At 41.0% G+C, this 20,088-nt stretch overlaps 1 long non-coding RNA gene across 1 annotated transcript; it reads left to right on the forward strand.

Annotated features, from left to right (window-relative positions):
- Positions 1 to 610: 610 nt before the first annotated feature.
- On the forward strand, positions 611 to 13,631 carry LOC144367274 (uncharacterized). Its single transcript, XR_013426593.1, has 5 exons — positions 611 to 859; positions 7,688 to 7,797; positions 8,777 to 8,926; positions 9,893 to 9,994; positions 13,238 to 13,631. It is a non-coding gene; the product is annotated as an uncharacterized LOC144367274 (long non-coding RNA).
- The last annotated feature ends 6,457 nt before the right edge of the window (positions 13,632 to 20,088 follow it).

Consider the following 20,088-nt stretch of genomic DNA (forward strand, 5'->3'; position numbering starts at 1 on the left):
CATCATAGCCCCTAGTTCCTATTCCTTCCTCCTCAAGATGTTTTGCCAAAATGTTCTTCCTTCACATTGGCCTCTGAATAACACTGGTAACACAAAAGATTTAAATGATAAGGGAAACTTGACGTGCTCTGATACAGAAGAATATACAAGGCTCTGGTGTGATTCCACCAAAGAAGAAAAATACAGCTTTGGTGGAGAGGGAAAGATACAGAAAAAAGTTATCAAGCAAATGAATATCTCCCAACATGAAAGATAAGATGCAGGTATTGGCGGAAATGAATGGGCTTCTTCAAACTAAAACCCACTTGGTCTTTGTCAAACTCATAGGAATTTTCTTTTTCTTTGTTGGTTTTGGTCTGCTTGCTTGTTTGTTTGTATTCCAGGCTAGAGACGAGTTGCCTTCTCAACTCAGCCACAGTCCAGGAATTGGTTGTTTAACCCAAATCCAATTGAGGATTGCAGCAAAGAGGAAACACCCCGCACCCAAGTGGCCCACACCATAAACAAAGGGGAGCCTTGCGGTGCCAGCTCTTGGCTTTGGCTGAGCCCAGCGGGAAGCCCATGTCCCTGTGCCAGGGTGAGGGCAGCCACTGAAGCAGATGCTGGGCAACTGAGAAGAACGATTGGTTTCAGAAGCTCCAATTCCCCAGGGTGGCCGCCCTCCACCTCCTCCTCTTGGCGGGAGGGCGGAGGTAGCTGGGAGCTGTGTCCTCCACCGCTGGCTGCCAATGCAGCTCGAATTGGGAGAGTTGTCACCAGTCTCTGGCTCCAAGCAGGAGGTTTGTTAGGAATCAGTGCTGTCTACTTATGAAGATTTATGGAGAAGCCGACAGACATTAGGCTTTGAAGCAGAACTCAGGTGAGCTCTCTCCCCTAGGTGGAGGATTCAGGAATGATCAAGAATGATTTCCTCTCCTCTCGGGTTCCCGTTGGTATTCCAGCTCTGGGTCTGGCCCTGGAGAGAAAGCAAGGGTGAGGCCTGGCTTTCCGACGATATTCATTCTTCTTCAGAGAGAAAGAGAGAGACTGGCACTTTTTGTGGCATCTCACACGGAGGGGGAAAGGCCAAGATAAATGGATAGTTTCAAGGTCATTAGCATCCTGAGCTCACAGTTTGCTTTTCTCTGCCAGAGGACTGCTTGGAGAGGTTATAAATGTTTTGTGGCAGGACCAGGAGAGCCCACTGTTGGATCTGGGGCCCTGGGTCCTGATGCCAGTGGCAAATCTGGGATTTGGGGCTATGGAGTGGGCCTTCTCTCCCTTCACACAGTTGCTCTGAAAGAACTCAGGCCACAAGATGTGGAGTTGGATGTCTTGGAAAGCTCTGACGTACCTGTCATAGGCAATGTCAATGCTCCATTGGCATTCAGTCTTTCTCATTTAAGAGGGGGAAAAAAAGAGAAATACGAACCTTTTTTTAAAAACAGTGAGGTTGAATTGGAGGCTTGGCGATGGGTAGAGTGGAGGAAAGCAGGGCAGGTGGAAGGAGATGGGTGAGAATAGGGATCCTCATTCTCACTCTATTCTGATGGGAATTTTAGTTTTGTTTCTTTTAAGTCACTTTCTAGACCCTCCAAAGTTCCCTTTGCCTGTACCACATCCTCACTTCTCTTTTTTAAATTCAAACTTTTTATTGTGGCCTTAAATATTTGACAGGAAGAAAAAAAGTGAAGTTAAAATTTCATTTTTATAATTCCAAATTTATCCCAGAGTCTGGAAATTGCACTTGTATGCATTTGACATCAGTGTGTGTGTGTGTGTGTGTACTGTGTTGTGTTTCCATTTATCCACATAATGTGATATATATACATATTTTCCTACATTAGCATAGACCCCATGCTTTTTTTTTTTTTTTTTTTTTTGGCAATGCTGAGGATTGCACCCAGGGCCTTGCATATACAAGGCAAGCTCTCTGCCGCTGAGCTTCACTCTGCCATTCTTATCTCTTTAAGACGCTGTAGATTAGATCACTCCAGTGACATATAAATAGGCTTGGTCATTCCACAAGTCTAGGATATTGGGGTTGAATATCTATACCTATACATCTATATCTATAATCTCATCCCAAGATGTCTACATCCCATACTAGAGTGGTTCCTTTATTACAGCCAATGAACCTACCCTGATACATCATGATCATCTAGAATCCATAGTTTGCATTAGGGTTCACTCTTGGTGTTGTGCATTTTGTGGGTTTGGATAAATGTATAATGACATGCACCAACCATTATAGTTTTATAAAGAGCATTTTCACTGCCCTAAAAGTGCTCTGTGTGTTTAGGATGAATATTTATATTTATATATTTATCCCAAGATGAAAATTCTTAAAATACCTCTATTAAAAAAATATCATCTTTGAATAGAGTCTGTTCTTGTTTCTCTTTTGCCTTGTTTCTCTTGAGTTGTATTCCTTATTTATTTTTATTTTAACAGTTCTGTGGATTGAACTCAGGGCTTTGCACATACTGGACAAGTGCTCTACCACTGAGCAATACCCCTAGTCCCTCTAAATTATATTTTTGGAGATTCAATTACTGGGTCAAAAAAATATAAATTTCTCCAAGGCCTTGCTATAGACGACCAAGAAACAGAAACCAAAACCTGACTTGTAGAGCTGGTGGCATGTACCAGTGAAGGTGTTTCCTCCATCATAGCCAGAAGTCTAGGATATTTGGGTTGAATATCTATACCTATACATGACGTTTATAGTTTTGTATTTACTTTTGCCAGGGTTGGCCCTTCTACTCCTTTTTTGTGTTACTCGCCTATTTTCCCTGACACTTGTTTTTCCATCTGCCTCACGTACGTTCTGTTTCCTCTCCTCACAACTTGTGGTCTAGAGAAGCATCTAGCACACTGTGCTGTTGGCAGACGACTGGTCCCCACACACCTGCCGCCCAGTAGCATGGCCTAGCGGGTGCTTGACCTCATACACAGCATTTCCGGGCAGGAAGGCCTCCTTGCTTCTGCGGTCTGCTGAAACTGGGTGCCTTCCAAACGCACCTTCAGGGTTCTGATAGTGGATTGTGGTGGTATAAAGGGAGGGTCCAGCTACGGGCCGTTCTATCTACCTGCTTTTACCTTTGGAGCCTGGGAAGGCAGGGGAGCAAGAATGGGATTTGCAAAGGGATTTGGCTCAGAAAAAGATTTAGGGACAGATAACCCCTGCAGATGGCTATCTTTCCCCCATTGAGAACAAGAGAAACAGGGTCCCCACACACCTATAAGTGCACCAAGGTAAATGGTTTTATTCTTGGAGAAGAAAGAGGTTGAGACCCTGTCACCAGAGCACTCAAACCAGAGAATTTTTTTTGCACCTAATGGGTTTATTATAAAGGACATGAACAAGTGATACCGATGGAGAGATGCTAAGGCAAGGTGTGGAGGAAGAAGGTGCTGAGCTTCTGTGCCCTCTCCAGGAACTCCATCTTCCAGGTACCTCCATGTCCAAACCAGAGATCTCTTACTATGGTGACTCCTCAGGGACCATTCACTTCCAGAGTTGATAAATTTGGATCTCACCAATGAACAGACGATGGTAAAGTAAAAAAGCAAAAGCAAACAAATGGAAAAAAAAATAATCCCTGAAAATAGAGTTTCCACAGTTCTGGGTATCCATGGGTACCTATATGCTGCTTGGGTCTGCCCATAATTGTGGATTTACAGGGTACTCTCTGAGAAATTTAATTGTGGGTGCTTTACAAAAAAGTAGCTGAGAATTCTGAAGTAGATGACATGAGTAGTCCTGGAACAGACCCTGTCACCAATCTTGGTGAACATTTCATTGAATCCACCCACCACACTCCACGTTCCATGCAGAGTGAATGGCAGAGGAGCCTGCAATAAACAGGTGTTGAGCAAACGAATGAGCAGCCATGTGCTTATTGCCCCACGTTAGTGATGAGGAGAACTGAGCAAGAAAAAGTCCAGTGGCTTACACTGAGGACCCAGGTATTTCTTGGAAACTAGACTAGAATGTGACCTGCTACCCTCTGGCCTCTTTCCTCTTTCCTAATTACAAGGTGGTGATAACTAATTTCTGTTCATGCTTTCATAGGCCTGTACTAGTTTGTTTTCTGTTGTTATAACTATACCATAGACAGGGTAATTTATAAAGAATAAAGTTTTACTCAGCTTATTATTCTGGAGGCTGGGAAGTCCAAGGCTGAATGACTGCCTTTAGTGTAGGCCTTCTTGCTCATGGGGACTCTGATCACATGGGGAGACACAGGAAGCTTGCTACCTTGGGCCTTCCTTCCTCCTCTTATAAAGCCACTAATGCTACCATCATGGAGACCCATCTTCATGATCTCATCTAATCCTAACTAACTCCTAAAAGACCCTACCTCCAAATACCATTAACATTTGGCCTTGGAGATTACGTTTCAACATGAGTTTTGCAGAGAACAAACCCCTAGACCACAGCAAGGACAAAATTTGAGATATTATGTTAAAACATCATAAAGAACTTATTCACCGTCCAGGTAGCAGAATGTTAGCCTGAAGCAGGGACTGGAATCTCTCTCCCAGGAGAGATTTTCTAAAAAGAAAGAAGAGATCAATCATTTGCTCTAGACTGTATTACCCAATCACTTAGCATTTGTAAAGCTTTGTGTTTTTCACAAAGCATTTAAATTTATGTGATCTCACCAGATTCCTCTGATAACTTTGAAGCTATGGGTATTGCTGTTGTGTTTCCCCATAAGAAAACTGAGATGCAGAGCTGCTGTGTTCTCTTCATAAACACAGTCAGTGAGAGGCAGAGCAGAGATGAAGATATCCAGCATTTTCCCAAAGCAGGCAACACCAAGGATTAAGGACAGGTCTCTACAACTGCAGTCTCCTGGGGAATCTTTATAATTGTCGTATTGCCAGTGTATCGTTTGTGAATTCATCTGATTCTCAGTAACCCCACCCAGAGGGCACTAACTTCATGTCTGTTTTTCAGATAAGAATACAGGTACAGAGAAAACAATAACTTGCTCAAAGTCACCCAGCTTGTAAGTTGCAGAGGCAAGATTTGAACCAGAGGTCAGATCTGAAATCTTTGCTACGAACCACAGATCTCCAAGAAGAGGTCATCATGTGGCATCTGGAGGGTGGGAGAGCATGCCTCTGTTGCCTCAAAAAGCAGGGGTGGGGAGGTCGCCTCACTCACAGGGGAATAGTCTCAAGCAGCAGAAACCTTTGTGATTTTAAACCCTAAGCTCCCTGCAAGAGACAGGAGCAGAAGCATTTAAGGTAGAGTCAAAATAAGTGAGAATGAACCAGGGAAGTGTGTCCCCTGCTCAGCCCCAGCAGATAGTCAGGGTTTCTCAAGAGGCAAGAATCTGCAACAAGCTGCCCCACCAGAAATAAATATACTTACGGTTAGGCATTAGGGGATTTTCCCAGGCTGCCAAAGGCAGGTCCTGGGGCTGGGTGTGGGCCTGTGTGATGCACCTAGGAGAGAAGAGGCAATCCTGGAAGACTACCGAAACACAAAACTAATTGCTGCATCAAGAGTCAACAAATAGCACTGATGCAGTGGGGGTCTCCCTAAGCCAACAGAAAAGGAATCACTTTTGCAATTTTCCTTGAAACTACTTGCTGTGGATTGGGAGCTGCCATATCCCGAATGTCAGAGAGGGACAAGGGACTGGAGAGCTGTTGGATGAAGTGACTTGGCCCTTGTAGCAGAAGGTAAATTGGCAGGGCTCCGCGAGGCCTGGGCTGCTGAGGTAACACGCATGACTGCTCCCGGCAGCAGCATGGGCTCTGACACCAAGCCCGGGGAGGCCTGGCGGCTCAGAGATTGGGGATTGGCGCCGAGAGCCCCGGACTTGGACAATTGGACTGCTCACAGTTGGGCTGCCTCTAGTTCCGGCTTTTGCTGGATGCTGTTTTCCTTTTTGAGAATCCTTTCTGCTCACAGTGCCCTTATCTTCCCTTCTGTTTCCATCCTTGCCCTATACAATGGAGGAGGCTGAAACTTCCAGAGCTCCCTCTTCTCAAGATCCAGTCAATTAAGCCATTCATTTATTAACTCATCATTAATCAGTCCTGATGAATCATTGCATCGTTTACTGGCCCCCGAATCTGTGTCCAGCCCTGGGCCAGGCACTGTACCCACAGCACAAGTGTGAATAAGACATGGTACCTCCCCGCTTGAGGAGTTTCTAGACTTCATCTGGGAGGTCAAAAGCAAAAATCAGTTTCAGCCAGAAAATAATTAAGCAAGGATTTGTGAATTGTGATAATTATTAGAGCAGAACAGAGGGCTAATTCTAGTCACTTAATGGTTCCTAGGAAAATTGTCCCTGGTTGCGTCTGTTTAGAAGTGTCTTCCAAAGGATCACATGTTAAAGGCTCTTCACCAGCCTAGGATGCTATTGAAATGTGATAGACCCTTTAAGAGGTAGGCTAGTTAGGTCACTGGGGGCGGGCGCTTGAAGAAGATATTGGGACCCAGTCCCTTCCTTTCTCTCTTTGCTTCTGGCTGCCATGGGGTGAAAAGTCTTCCTCTGCCTCATGCTCCTACCATGATGGACTGTGCCCCTATAGGCCCAAAGCCACAGGACCAGGCGATCATAGATTGAAACCTCTAAAACTGTGGGCCAAAATAAAATTTCCTCCTTGTAAGTTGTTTATGTCTGTTTTTTTATTTTTGTTTTTGTTTTTGTTTTTTTTGTCACAGTGATAGAAAGCAAACTAACACACTGTGACCATCCTCATACTTTTCCTGTGTCTTCAGAGAGGTGACAGGGGTTGACATTGGAGCAGATCAGAGTCTGGTTCCCTGGACATCCTTAATACTTCTACTTGAGTTTTTCTAGCCTTCCCAGTTCACTTAAGGAACTCAGAGAGAAATAAGATGTAGAAAGACAGCCACAATCTGGTATCACCAGTAAGGAAAACTGTAGGCAGGAAGTGGTAACAATTGAAAACAAACAAACAAAAAGACTGTGAGAATACTTTTATGAGTGTCTGCCATATCACAGGGATTTTATATCCATTGTCTATAATCTTGGAACAAGATTATTATTTCTATCCTGCACATGCAGCAACTTGAGGCCCAGAGAGGTTAAATAATCCATGCCTGGTCTCACAGCTGGCTAGCCACCTAGCAAGTATTTGAACTCATGTACTAGAGATTCTCCAAAAATAGACAGGAAGCTCTGGCCAGCTGTTGCACTGGCAATCCTGCCACTGGACCACCAAGACTTAGGGGGAAAAGATTCAACAAAGATTTTTCATGGAGGAATTCTTGATGAAAGATGATGTCAATTTTTTTGTTGCTGGGCTTCTGATTTCCATTTATTCATGGGGAACCGGAGCTTTGCTCTGCATTCCTGAGTGGGGGAAATACTTGAGGTTGTGCCCAGCCTGCACAGCTGTAGCAGAGTGGCTCTCACAGGAGTTAGTTTGTCATATTTGCCTGGTTAGACACAGGGAAAGTACCTGAAGAAAGGACATGTTAATAATCGTGAGGACCAAGGAAGGGCCTGCCTGAGAGTGCACACTTCAATGGAAGGGCTTACTGAGGGGAGGGGAGGGATATTCTTAAGTAAGGTTGAGTAGCATCATCTTTGGCTCAGAGCTGCCTCAAGGGAAGGAAAAGTCAGGGTCTGTTCTACTCATAGATGACTGTGTTTTTGTCCTTGAGAGAAACTTCAAGGGCAGATAGGCCACCTCTCTTGTTTTGCAGATGAAGAATCAGGAAGGAACAGGAGAAAGAGAAGGAGAAGGTGGAGGTAGGGGTGGAGGAGGAACTGAAGGAAGAGGAGTAGCCAAAGTCACAGAAGTAATTAGAGACAGGTGGGTCCTGGCTGCTGATTTTTCCATTCCTATCATAAGCTATTTCTATGCTATGGTGCATAGCACCTCTAGACTAGAGGTCCACAAATTCTTTCTGGAAAGGACCAAACATTAAATATTTTAGACTCTGTGGGCCATACAGCCTCTGTGGCCACTACTCAGCTCTGCTGTCATAGCCCCATTGTGGTCACTGACTGTATATTATGCAAATGTATATGAATGTGCTCCAACAAAATTTTATTAAAAAAAAAGTGGTGGTGGCCCAATTTGGTCCAAGAGTCACAGTTGGCTGATTCCTGCTTAGATCCTTCTCTTCTTCAAACATACCTATAGTTAATGGCCAGTGATTGTGATTTGGAAGACAGAACTTCGTCTTCCAAAGTTCAGAGCGTCAGAGCAGCCAAAGCTCTGTGCTGAATCCTTAAAAGAGCAAAACAAAGTAGATGCCAACTTTGTGAACTTGAACAAAAAGAGATCACTTGAGGAAAGAAAGAGGAGGACGTGAGAAATAATCCTGACAGGTAGGACTTTCCAGCTCAGAAAGAATCACTCATGAGGGCCGCTGTCCAAAAACAAGGCAGAGTAGTGCATGTCACATCATAATGACCTCTAGAAAGGGTCTTCGTAATTTTAGGAAGGATTTGGGTAATAGTTGATTGAAAAACTAAAATGAACAGATAATTGCTCTCCAGAATCATTCCCTCATTCCTTCTAGGGCAAAACAAATGCAAAATACCTCAGTGGACAGCTCAAACATGTCTGGCCACATTACAGATCAGACCAAAGATGTGGGGAAGGAGGAACAGTCAAGGGCACAGAGGAAGGGAGGATTAGTGAGAAGCACTTCACCCAACACCATTGTATATTAAGTAAAAGAAAAAGAACTGCTCAGGATCCCACACTGATGGATATTTACATCAGTTTTCAAGTTTACAATCTCAGTAAATAATTTTCTTTAACATCCTCTTTTTCTCTTCAGAATTCATATCCTCTTAGAAGATGACATACCTTCTTCATAAGAGGACTAACCTCCAAAACTTTTAAGACTTGGATTTCCTAATGAAAATTCTTCAAAGGGCCCCATACTCTCACGATGTTGGGCTCACGTGGACATATCTAGAACGTGAAGGTAATAGAAATAAATTTTATCACTCCCTTCCAGTCCTGAAACTAAAACCTATAATTTCAGCCACTCCCAACTTCCTGTTTCCCCACCATGGAGGTTACCAAGAATTCTTGGGGCCTGGAAGATAACACAACACCCCTTGCCTCTTCCAGCTCTTGTCATTACATCCAGGAACAGACAGATGAGTGGTGGCAGTAACTGTCACACTGCATATTTGGAGTATTCTGTTTTCTTAGATGTGCTGTGTAATGGGACCCAAGTATAATTTTATAGGTGAGTTCAAAACGGCATAATTTTGCATGACTTTTCCAAGAGCTTAGGGGAGAAGGAACGGATGGTAACTGTTATTACAAGCAGCTCTCTGAGAAGCATCATGCTGGTGGTATTGGCTATGACTTTAAGTTTTTAAATCAACTCATGCCCAGAGGCAGCGATCTCTCATGCTTTAAGCCTGCAAGTCTATGCTGCTCATGGGAGATCTCTGGCACTCGCTTTATCTGTTCCCCATCTTCTCCCTTTTGGAATGTTTTTTTTGACTACTCTGAGAGGCAATTAAAAATGGCTGCTCATCCCCATTGGGTTATCTCAGCTTAATTTTGGATTCTGTGAAGTAAATTTTGATTGCTAGGAAGCTGATTCCTTTTTATCCAAGTAGAAAGCATGTGGAAACATTTCTGCCTTGCCCTTCACATTTGATTGATACTTTTCACTTTGAAAGCTAATTATATCTGATGTGAAGGAAAAAATGGAATCCAGAAATATGGGTGTTCTTTTCATGAATTTTCACTCTGAAAATTTGGGTCATCTGTTCAGTTTTATCATGCCTCAGTTTCCTTATCTACCAGCTAACATGCTATTCCTGATCCTCTAAAAAGTGTACATTATAAAACAGATTCATTGTAACCCATTGATCTTACAGAATTTCGGGGCAGGAAAAGTTGATCCAATCTGACTCTCCATTTGTTGCAGGAATGTTTTCCACAGCATCCCTGACAGGTGGAGTTCAGCCTTGGAGTAAACTCATCCAGGATCTGGAGCCTTACATATTCAAGTCACCCATTTCATTTCTAAGTAGGTCTCACTATTAAAGCATTCTTCTTTATGCTAGAACATCTTTCTATGATATCTGCCTACTTGGTTTTAGTTCTGCCTTTTGAAGCAAAGCAAAATGGATTTCAGAATCTTTCTGACATTTCAACCCTTTGGGCTTGACATCTCTTTTCTAGATATTTGTGTAAAGTTGTTTGAGGTACACTGGAGAAGAGCATTTTGAGAAAAATATATGTATTATTACTCTTGCTGCAATTGCCCTATTATTAGTGAGCTTCCAATTAAACAAAGCTGTGTTCCAGTGAAGTAGGAAACCTATCAGATATGCTTGTTCAATACATTAGGCTTCTGAGACACAGGTAACCCAATTTCTGTATCACACATCACTAAACCCTGCCTGCATGATGATTTTTCTCTCATCTGCAGTATTTACACAGCTAATGAGATGGCTGCATTTTAAGAGTCTGGCTAGGAAGTAAAGGACCTAAGAGTTTGTATAAGACTTTCAGATGAGATCCTTTGGCTATGAATGGTTAACATACAACATTAAGAATCTACGATACCAGATAGGAGAGATTTTTATTTAAGCCTTTACCTCAGGGGCTGGAGGAAGTATTATTCATTTATTTGTTCAACAAATATTTGCTGAGTATCTATTATGTGTCATGAAATTTTCTAGATATTTGTGTTACATCAGAGAACAAACAGACAAAAATCCCTGTTCTTGTAAAGCTGACATTCTGATTGAGGGGATTTTTAAAATGTGCATTACAACACTATAATAAATAAGTAAAGCACATTGTAGGTTAAAAGGGGCCAGGACTGAGGGTGTAACTCAATAGTAGAATACTTCCCTAGCATGGGCATGGCCCTGGGTTAGATTCTCTGTATCATGAAAAAATAAATAAATAAAAGGTGTCATCCTCTTCAAAGAAGACAAACAAAACAGGATGGTTAGGGGTAGGAATACTGAAGGTGGAGGGAAGATGAAGACTGAAATTATAAAATATCAGAGTGGGCCTCCCTAACAATATGCCAGTTGGACAAAGAGACATACTAGGTGTAAACTGGGAGATAGGAAGAAAATCAAGAGAAAGTGAAATACAAAACTGTCACATTGATTATTTTTGAACTCACAGTCAAAATCAAGGAGAGGTACTTTTAAAATTCTGAGTATGATTTGGTCATTGAGAACCATGACTTTGGGATAGATGATCTTATCTCGGTGTAAATTGTGGTGAATGAGATTTCTGCTGGGCTGAGTGTGGGTGGTACCCAGACAGCAGAGTGATGCAAAACCAAAAGATGGCTTGTTGAATTCTGAAAAATGTGAGGGGGGGAAACCTACAGGGTCAGTATCACAATCCAAATGAATTGTTTGGGGCAAGAAAGATGAGGCTGATCCAAGATGGCAGCTACACAGCACAGGAGCAAGAAAGGACCCCACTGGTTGAACCAAAGACAAGAAAAAAGCAGAAGAAAAAAGTCCTAGTGCTGCCTATTTTAACTAAGAAGGCAGTTAAAGTGTTTGTCAGAGGTTACATCTCTCTGCACTTCTCTGAAAGCAGAATAAATCAGAGTGATAAATCAGGGAAACAGCCCCCACACTCATTCACATGTCCTCCCCAAATTGAAGGAGGTGTTTGCACATTCTCTCAGTTTCTACCACATTTAGAAATGCTGGAAAAGATGTACATAGGGCTTAAATCCTAAGGAAACTTACTACTGAGTCAACGGATAGGACACAGATTGGAAAGCTTGACTTGGGTCTAGAAAGATGAACAATGGAGCATTTGCCAGAAGAAACCATCATTTCAAGGGTTCAAGGTTTTTTTTTTTTTTTTTGCAAAGGGGATCAAAAATCAGGAGCACGCACAAGGGATTTCCTTGTTCTTTGATTTCTTGGAGCCTCCTTGTGACAAATCTCAGCTATGTACTGTGTACCACCCTGATGTTCCCTGTACCACAGGGCAGCTTCCTTGGTGAAGGAATTACAGAGAAACCAGAGAGCTGATGGAACTTAGTTGATGGAGGTACAGGGTTTAATGAATAGAATTCCCACCTACTACACATGATGCTTTTACTCTTGAGGACCTGCAACAGCTGGTTCCAGCCAGTAGACACGGGGTATTAGGAACTTATGAAATATATGAGAATTGAAAACTTTATTGGCCCCCAAAGAAAACTACAAAATTGAAATTAATAAATATTTTATTTGCAGAAACATCATCATAGCGACTTACTTAATTGCTGAATTTATTACAATCATTCTTTAGTATCCATCAGGGATTGCTTCCAGGATCCCCACCCCTCTTCCATACCAAAATTGGCAGATGCTCAAGTCTCTTTTATAAAATGGTGTAATATTTGCATTTAACCTATGTACCACCTCCCATATACTTTAAATCATCTCTAAATTATTTATAATATCTAATTCAGTATAAGAGCTGTGTAAATAGTTGTTACACTATATTACCCAGGGAATAACAGCAAGCAAGAGAAAGTTTTGTACATGTTCAATACAGACACAAATTTTTTCCAAATATTTTCTGCCCAGGATTGGTTGAATTAACAAAGCAGAACCTGTGGAAACAGAGAGCCAACTGTATTAATAACAAGACACTGCATTTGAAAACAATAAAATATATAGATTTTCTCTTTTATAAAAATTTCTATAGTTGGCACTTGAACTGCCAGGAAACCACTGCCAATCATAATTTAAATTACTTGTAGCAAACAAAAAAAATCAAAAGCAAATTTATAATTTCAAAATATATTTTTATAGCAAAAAAAATGGACTCATGTTTATTGTGGTATGTGGGTACATTTTAATATGTGTGATATGGAATGGGATTGGGGTCTCCAAAAATAAGGTGTAAATCTCTGGCTGAGAAAGTGTGACTGTAATCCTGACTTGAGGTCACATGTTAGATGTCAGAGGGACAAGTACTCATTTAATCTGTATAGTTAGGGAGACAAAGGTGCATGCACAAAGTAGCAATTCCCTTTAAGGCTTCAGACAAAAGGTCTGGGATAGGAAAGCTACTCTGCTCCAGCTTCCCATGAGCTACCTCTGTCTATCCCCCTCTTCTTTCCATAGCATGGCCTCATTCATTTTCCTCAGTAGCTCTTTTCTGGAACAAATTCTCACATAGTGATCCTTTCCAGAATGCTACAGTAAGAGAGTTCTCAAAGGCTTTGATTGATGGGGTTTGAAACACTCTTTCTTTTTGGAAATATTTATATTTGATCCCTTTTGGACAGACTGCACATAACTAGAGCTTATCACATTGCTGGAAATTATGGGACGACCCAGAGAGACAGGAACCCTGAGTCTGCCGAGCCCGGGAAGAGCAAAGATTAATATCCATGTGTGCTTTGCCGTCCTCAACTTCTGATAACTGTAAATAATGTCTGGAAAAGATCGGGTGCATCATGATCTATTATACGGTGGCGGTGATTCCGGTCCTTCTGTCTTCAATGGTGATTTATCATTCTCTGCAGTGACACAAATCATGATCCTTGCCTGACACTTTGGAATGTATGACTGCAACAGTGATGAATTTGTGTTTATATCATAACATTTTTAACCTGAGCTAGACCTTACCTCTTACTCCAATTTGGAAATGTCCTGAAAATATAATTTTTTGTAAACCTGGTTGGTTTTGCTGGTGTTATGATAAGAAAACTCCCACTTCTTGGAAGGACCAACGTGAAGTGGTACAAAAAATGAGAAGGTCAAATTGTTGATTATAAAAAAAAAAATCCTCATTTTTTTCTTACCTGTTATTCTTTTAGTATAAATAATACACTAAGAGATCAGAACAGACTAGTCTCATCCCAGCAATCCTCAGAGACGCTAAGAGAAAAAAAGGAAAAAACAAATTATTCTCAAGATCTGAAAACAAAGGATTCTGTGAAAATTTTTCTGGGTCTTTATTTGAATACTCTGTGTGTGTGTGTGTGTGTGTGTGTGTGTGTGTGTGTGTGTGTGTTCCTGTGCCTTGGATCAAAACTAGGACTTTGCGCATGCTAAGCAAGTGCTCTACTACTGAGCCACATCTTCAGCCCATGGGCATGCGCACGTGCACGCGAGCACACAAGCAAGTGTGTGTGTGTGTGTGTGTGTGTGTGTGTGTGTGTGTGTATTTTTGTGGATAAGTGTTTTTGTCTGTGTGCATACACACTTGTCCCAAAGCAGGGCAGGGGATCAAACCCAGACCTTTCCAACTTGCCCTTTCATGTAATCAGTTTCTCTAAACCAGGGTCCAGGGACCTACAAAGATCTTTGGGAGGTCCTACATGAAAACACTATGTGTTTTTGGAGCCTATTCCTTTCTGTGAAGTGTTGGGAGCTATATGAAGAACAAAACATTTTTAAAACATTTTAAAATTGAGAATCTATCATTCCTCTTTGGAATGATCTTTGTGTTCTATTCAAATTCATTGCCTTTTTTCATTCATGGGAGGAACCTAAGGATCCCGGGTTAAGAAATAATATTCAAGTTGCAATTATTCACATTTAAATGGGTAACTTAAGCAGCCACTGTGTTTTAGACCAAACTTTTTTTTTTTTTTAGATTTTTGTCCTAGATTCTCAGTTTTGAGACAGAAAATGCAATAATGTTCCAGCCTGGCAAAGCAGTGAGGAGGCTGAATTTTTTTCCCCAGGGTCCACCTTGATCAGAACAGTGTCCCCTCACCCCCTTACTGCCATTTTGGGCTCCAGGCTCATCTTACCTGATGCCCTCGCAGTCTCCTTGCTCACTCACAGATTGTCCCCTATTTTCAAATGCCTGTCAACGAGCTAAGATGACAAATTTGCCTGTGATAATGTGCTGAAGCAATATGCATTTTAGCTAAGCCTCCTGGAATCAACTCTTGTTGTGCTGCCGAAGCCTGCGGAGATTTCGAGGGCGGACTTTCAGGTGAGTGTAAATCCAGGGAAAAGTGAAAGCACGTTGGTCTCTGTATGCCCCCCATCTCACCCCAACAAAGAAGGTACAACCTCTTATCCAGTCTTATTTTTCTAATTTTTAGATGTAGAATTCTGAGTCACTCTCAAAACAATAGAAATCTCACCAGTATTATCAAAAGTGACATTCATTTGCTAATTTCAAACCCAGATGAGGAGACACGACAATGAATTTTCAATACCCAAAGTACTTTGCACAGTACTTTGTCATATATAGTGGGTTATTAATACTACCCTGGAGCCTTGGCAAACACCACCCTTCATCACATTCCATATTCTACTTTTTCATAAACATCTTATCTCATCCAACCTAACATAACTCCTAATACTTTATATAACCATGAAATTCAACATTCCACCTTCATTGGATAGTTCTTCTTTTTCAAAGCCCAATCTTTCTTATACTCACTTTATATGACAACAACATTAATTGCTATTTTATGCACATACACAGACAGACTTCTTCACAACTTTACTTCTTGGTAACTTACAAGTGCACTGGTTGACAGCATCCTCAATTAGCAGAGTCATTTCCATATCCTGGACATATACATTGATCAGAAAAGATGACAATTTATTTTTAGACAGACGCAGACTGCATAATTTAAATATATTTCCCATTTGGCAAAAATGGTGTTGTAGCTAATGTATGTACAATATTTCCAAAAACATTGGTACTTTCCCATAAATATCTTCCATATTTTTTTTCAGTGAGTAATAAAAAAGGTTGAGGTGGGATGTGTTTTATCCCACCACATTATATCATTCCTATTTTTCCTCTTTGTTGGATGGCAATCAGGGGCCCTGATGCCAAGCTTTGGAAGCAACAGCATCTGGCTCCTTGGCAGCTCCTGTAGGCAGACTTGCTGCCAGCCTCTAAGCTGTGTCTGGGTCTGTTGCATGGTTTGGCTGCAGATGGACTCTCTGGGTTGCCTCGTGCTTCTGGAAGCCAGTCCTGGCTTTCCTTTGATTCTGAGGACTTTACTCATTTTTATTCATTTGTGAAGAAGGGCCCATCCAAATGTTTTATGAAACCAACACAGGAGAACATTAATGGATCAAATTTTGCCTTTGAAGAGGCAGAGGTCAGTGTGTATTTGGGTAGGAGACAGGGTCGTCTGAAGATGGGTCTACACATGTGCATGCTTCTTCCCATGAACTTCTACTGTTCTAAGGAGCTTGGGTGGAGGCCAATTACATGCTGCCATCTCTCCCTTCCCCGGGATGAGGCTGGGTGGTTACCTGGAAAGAGAGAAACACAGGAGAGCTCAGACTTCCTCAGATCAGAAAACCTCCAATTTCTTTTGTCTTTTCAATGGAATCAGACCCTGAGAGAATGGAGATGAATGAGGGAGGACCTCCCACCTTCTCTCCTGTACCATATTATAGTCCAAATGAGCCATGGCAAGAAAGAAGGGTGAACACTAAGTCTTAATTTAATCTGAACTAAGCACACACATCAAAGCCAGATCACTTCTATTAGTGTTCCCTGGTCTCTAGGGAAAAGCTTTCCAATTTTCTTAGAATTATGAAATCCTACCACCATAGAAATTATTTAGCCCTCCGCTTCACTAAAAAACTCCAAGCTCTGCCTATCCATTCATACCTGTACTTAATTAAAATACATTTTATTTTTTCCTGAGGACTATTATCAGAATTTTGTATTTCTTGAGTTCATTCACTCTCATTGACCCATTTGTTGGCAGCCAGTTATTGAATAACCATTATTTACTACACACAAAATCCTGCTCTCCAAGAGTTTACTTTCTACTAGGGGAAGGTAGGAAATGAATCGATTATCAAATCAATTAACAAAATAATTTTGGAGAGTGATGGTGCCATTAGGAGAATAAAAGGATAATTTTGTGTAGAGAATTTGTGGGGTAGGAGAAGAGCTATTTAACATTGATTGGTCTCACTTCTGGGTAAATAAATATCCAAAGGAAATAAAATCACCATCTAAAACAATAGCTGCATTCCCATGTTCATTATAGCCTATTCACAGATATGAAAACAGCTTAGGTGTTCATCAGCAGATGAATGAATAAAGAAAGTGATACACACACAGACACACAAACACATACACACATATACACATACACAAACATATACATACATATATGAGGGAATATTATTCAACTTTAAAAAAAAAAGAGATTCTGCCATTTGGGGGCAACATAGGTAAATCTGGAAGACATTAGGCTAAGGGAAATAAGCCAGACACAGGAAAACAAATATGGCATGATCTCACTTATATGTAGAAACTAAAAATGTTGGACTCATAGAAACAGGAAGAAAAAGGGTAGTTACCAGGAGCTATGGGTAGAAGAAATATGAAGAGATATAAATTTGCAGTATAGGATGAATAAGTTCTGGGTCTGGGGATAGAGCTCAGTTGGTAGAGTGCACAAGGCTCTGGGTTCAATCTCCAGCACCACACACACACACACACAAAAAAAAAAAAAAAAAGTAGAATAAGTTCTAGAGATCTAATATACAACATGGAGATTATAATTAACAATAATGTATGCATACTTTAAACTTATTAAAAGAATAGCTCTTAAAAGTTTTGCACACATGGATATACACACAAGGTAACCATGTAAGGTGATGGATATGTTGATTAGCTTGATTATAGCAATCATTTCACAATGTATATCAAAACATTGCATTGTACCACTTGAATAGATACAATTTTTAATTTGTTGATTGTACTTCAGTAAAATGAGGGGGATAGTTTGGGGAGAATTATTTAACAAAGTGACATTAGATCTAAGGGATAAAAAGGAGCCAGCTATGACCTGGAGGACAGTGTTCCTGGGAGAGGAACTAACAAGGCAAATGTATCTTTGGGGGATGGATCTTGGCACACTGGAGACACAGAGAGAAGAGTAAGGGTCCTGTTAGAGTGGGTAGGGGATTATTTACACAGTGTCATGTCCTTGTGTGTCATGGTAAAAGGCTTGGAGTTATTCCCAGGGCAATGGGAAAACATTGGTGATTTTAAGCAGGGGAACAACATGATGAATTTATGTGTTAAAAATGTCACTTTGGGCTGGGCGTGGTGGCACATGTTTGTAATCCCGGCAGCTTGGGAGGCTGAAGCAGGAGAACTGCAAGTTCAAAGCAAGCCTTAGCAAAAGTGAGGTTCTAAGCAACTCAATGAGACCCTGTCTCTAAATAAAATACAAAATAGGGCTGGGGATGTGACTCAGTGGTCGAGCGCCTCTAAATTCAATCCCCAGTAACACCTCCCCACCAAGAAAAAAGTCACTTTGGCCACTCTGTAGAAGAATAAGAACAGAACAAGTGAATCAGTTAAAAGGTTATTACAATAGTGCAAGAGATGCTATCAGGTATTAATTTTATTGATTTTTTTGCATGTATTGAACACTTACTGAGTGTTAGAGACTGAGCATACTTTATCTTGGGTCAAACACACACACACAGAGCTCTGAATTAGGAGTGATCTCCCCATTTAACAAGGTTCTAACCTATGTATGTCTAATCCAGATAGGCATGCTGCCTCCTTAGGCTACGAAACCAAAGCTGAGAAGAAAACCATTATTTTTTTCTGTACACCTCTGGATAAGAAAGAGATGCAGTTTAAAGTGATACATTCAGATGTCAAAGTCATACATGTCAATAAAACGAACCAAGTGCTTTCACAAAGTTCTATTTGGGATTTAAAAAAAAAAAAACTAGCATGGCAGATTGCTCTCAGAAAACAGAAGGAACTCATATAACAATCTCAGGTCATTGAGGCTTAAAATACCTTTTTGTGCAATTTAAGGATAGTAAATGCAGTTCTGTTTCTTTTTTTTTTTAAAGAGAGAATGAGAGAGGGGGGAGAGAGAGAGAGAGAGAGAGAGAGAGAGACAGAGAGACAGAGAGACAGAGAGAAAGAGAGAGAATTTTTTTTAATATTTATTTATTTTTAGTTCTCGGCGGACACAACATCTTTGTTGGTATGTGGTGCTGAGGATCGAACTCGGGCCGCACGCATGCCAGGAGAGCGCGCTACCGCTTGAGCCACATCCCCAGCCCGCAGTTCTGTTTCTAATCCAGAAAAGCTGAGTTTTCTTAGAAGAGCTCACACAGGCTTCTCCTTCACCCCAGAATTCCAATGGCTCTTGAAATCCTTATATTTGAAGTAGATTCATGGGGCATAGAAAAGGGAGTTTCTTCCTCTGAATTTATCAGGTGATTTATTTCACATTTCGTTAGGTCCCCAAAGTCATCCAGTTATAGGAGCTATTGAGGTATTGAGAAAATTCAGTTTCAATACACCCCAAAGTAGGAAAGGGTCGGTAAATATGGATAGTTACTCTGGTTTATTTTTACTCATATGTTTAAAAAACATAAAAGGGCTGTAATACAGAATCACTGGCTAGTGACTGACCTCGGGGAAAGAGGCAAGGCATTGTTGGTGCTGTTAGTTGAGCTCATAGATTTGGCAGCCTTGTGCCCAAGAGCACAGCTCTCAGATCATCCCCTACATAGTTACTGTTGCCAGGTTTTCTTTTTTTAAAATTGCTATGAACATCAAGTGTCCACTGATTTTATATTGGTTCCCTGTTCTGGTATCCAATCACTTTCCATGAGAGCAGAAGTTTGTTCTAGTAAACTGATACTAAGCAAAATCAAATTCATCTAAACAGGTCTAATCTAATAAACGTAAACTAGTGCGTTCAATTCCTATTGAGCAAGCAAATGCCTCCACCAAGACAACATGTGCATTTGGACTCAGATGACCAAATCCTTTCAGTCAAATAATGAGACTTTTTCTCGCTCTCACATCAAATGTTTGACTGAATTGACAGGACGTTTACTGAATGCATCCATCAGTTTAATTAGGAAAACAGAACCAATGGTGAACATGTAGTCAATCACGGTATTGAAATCACTTTCACTTGAACCCATTTTTTTTTTTTTACTAATATCATAGGGGAAAATATTTTCCTTTTTAGACTAAAACTTCTGTGTATATACTTCCTCAAAATCCTGCCACTTGGTTTCTGTCAGTAGAAAACGTGATGTCAGTTTAAGATGTTGTGGAATCGTCATCACAACTTATTATTGGAATGTAGCTAGTTTCACATCCTTATTATCTCAGACATTAGGATCCAGGCCCAGTGAT

The sequence above is a fragment of the Ictidomys tridecemlineatus genome, chromosome 10 (assembly GCF_052094955.1).
Source record: "Ictidomys tridecemlineatus isolate mIctTri1 chromosome 10, mIctTri1.hap1, whole genome shotgun sequence".
NCBI lineage: Eukaryota > Metazoa > Chordata > Mammalia > Rodentia > Sciuridae > Ictidomys > Ictidomys tridecemlineatus.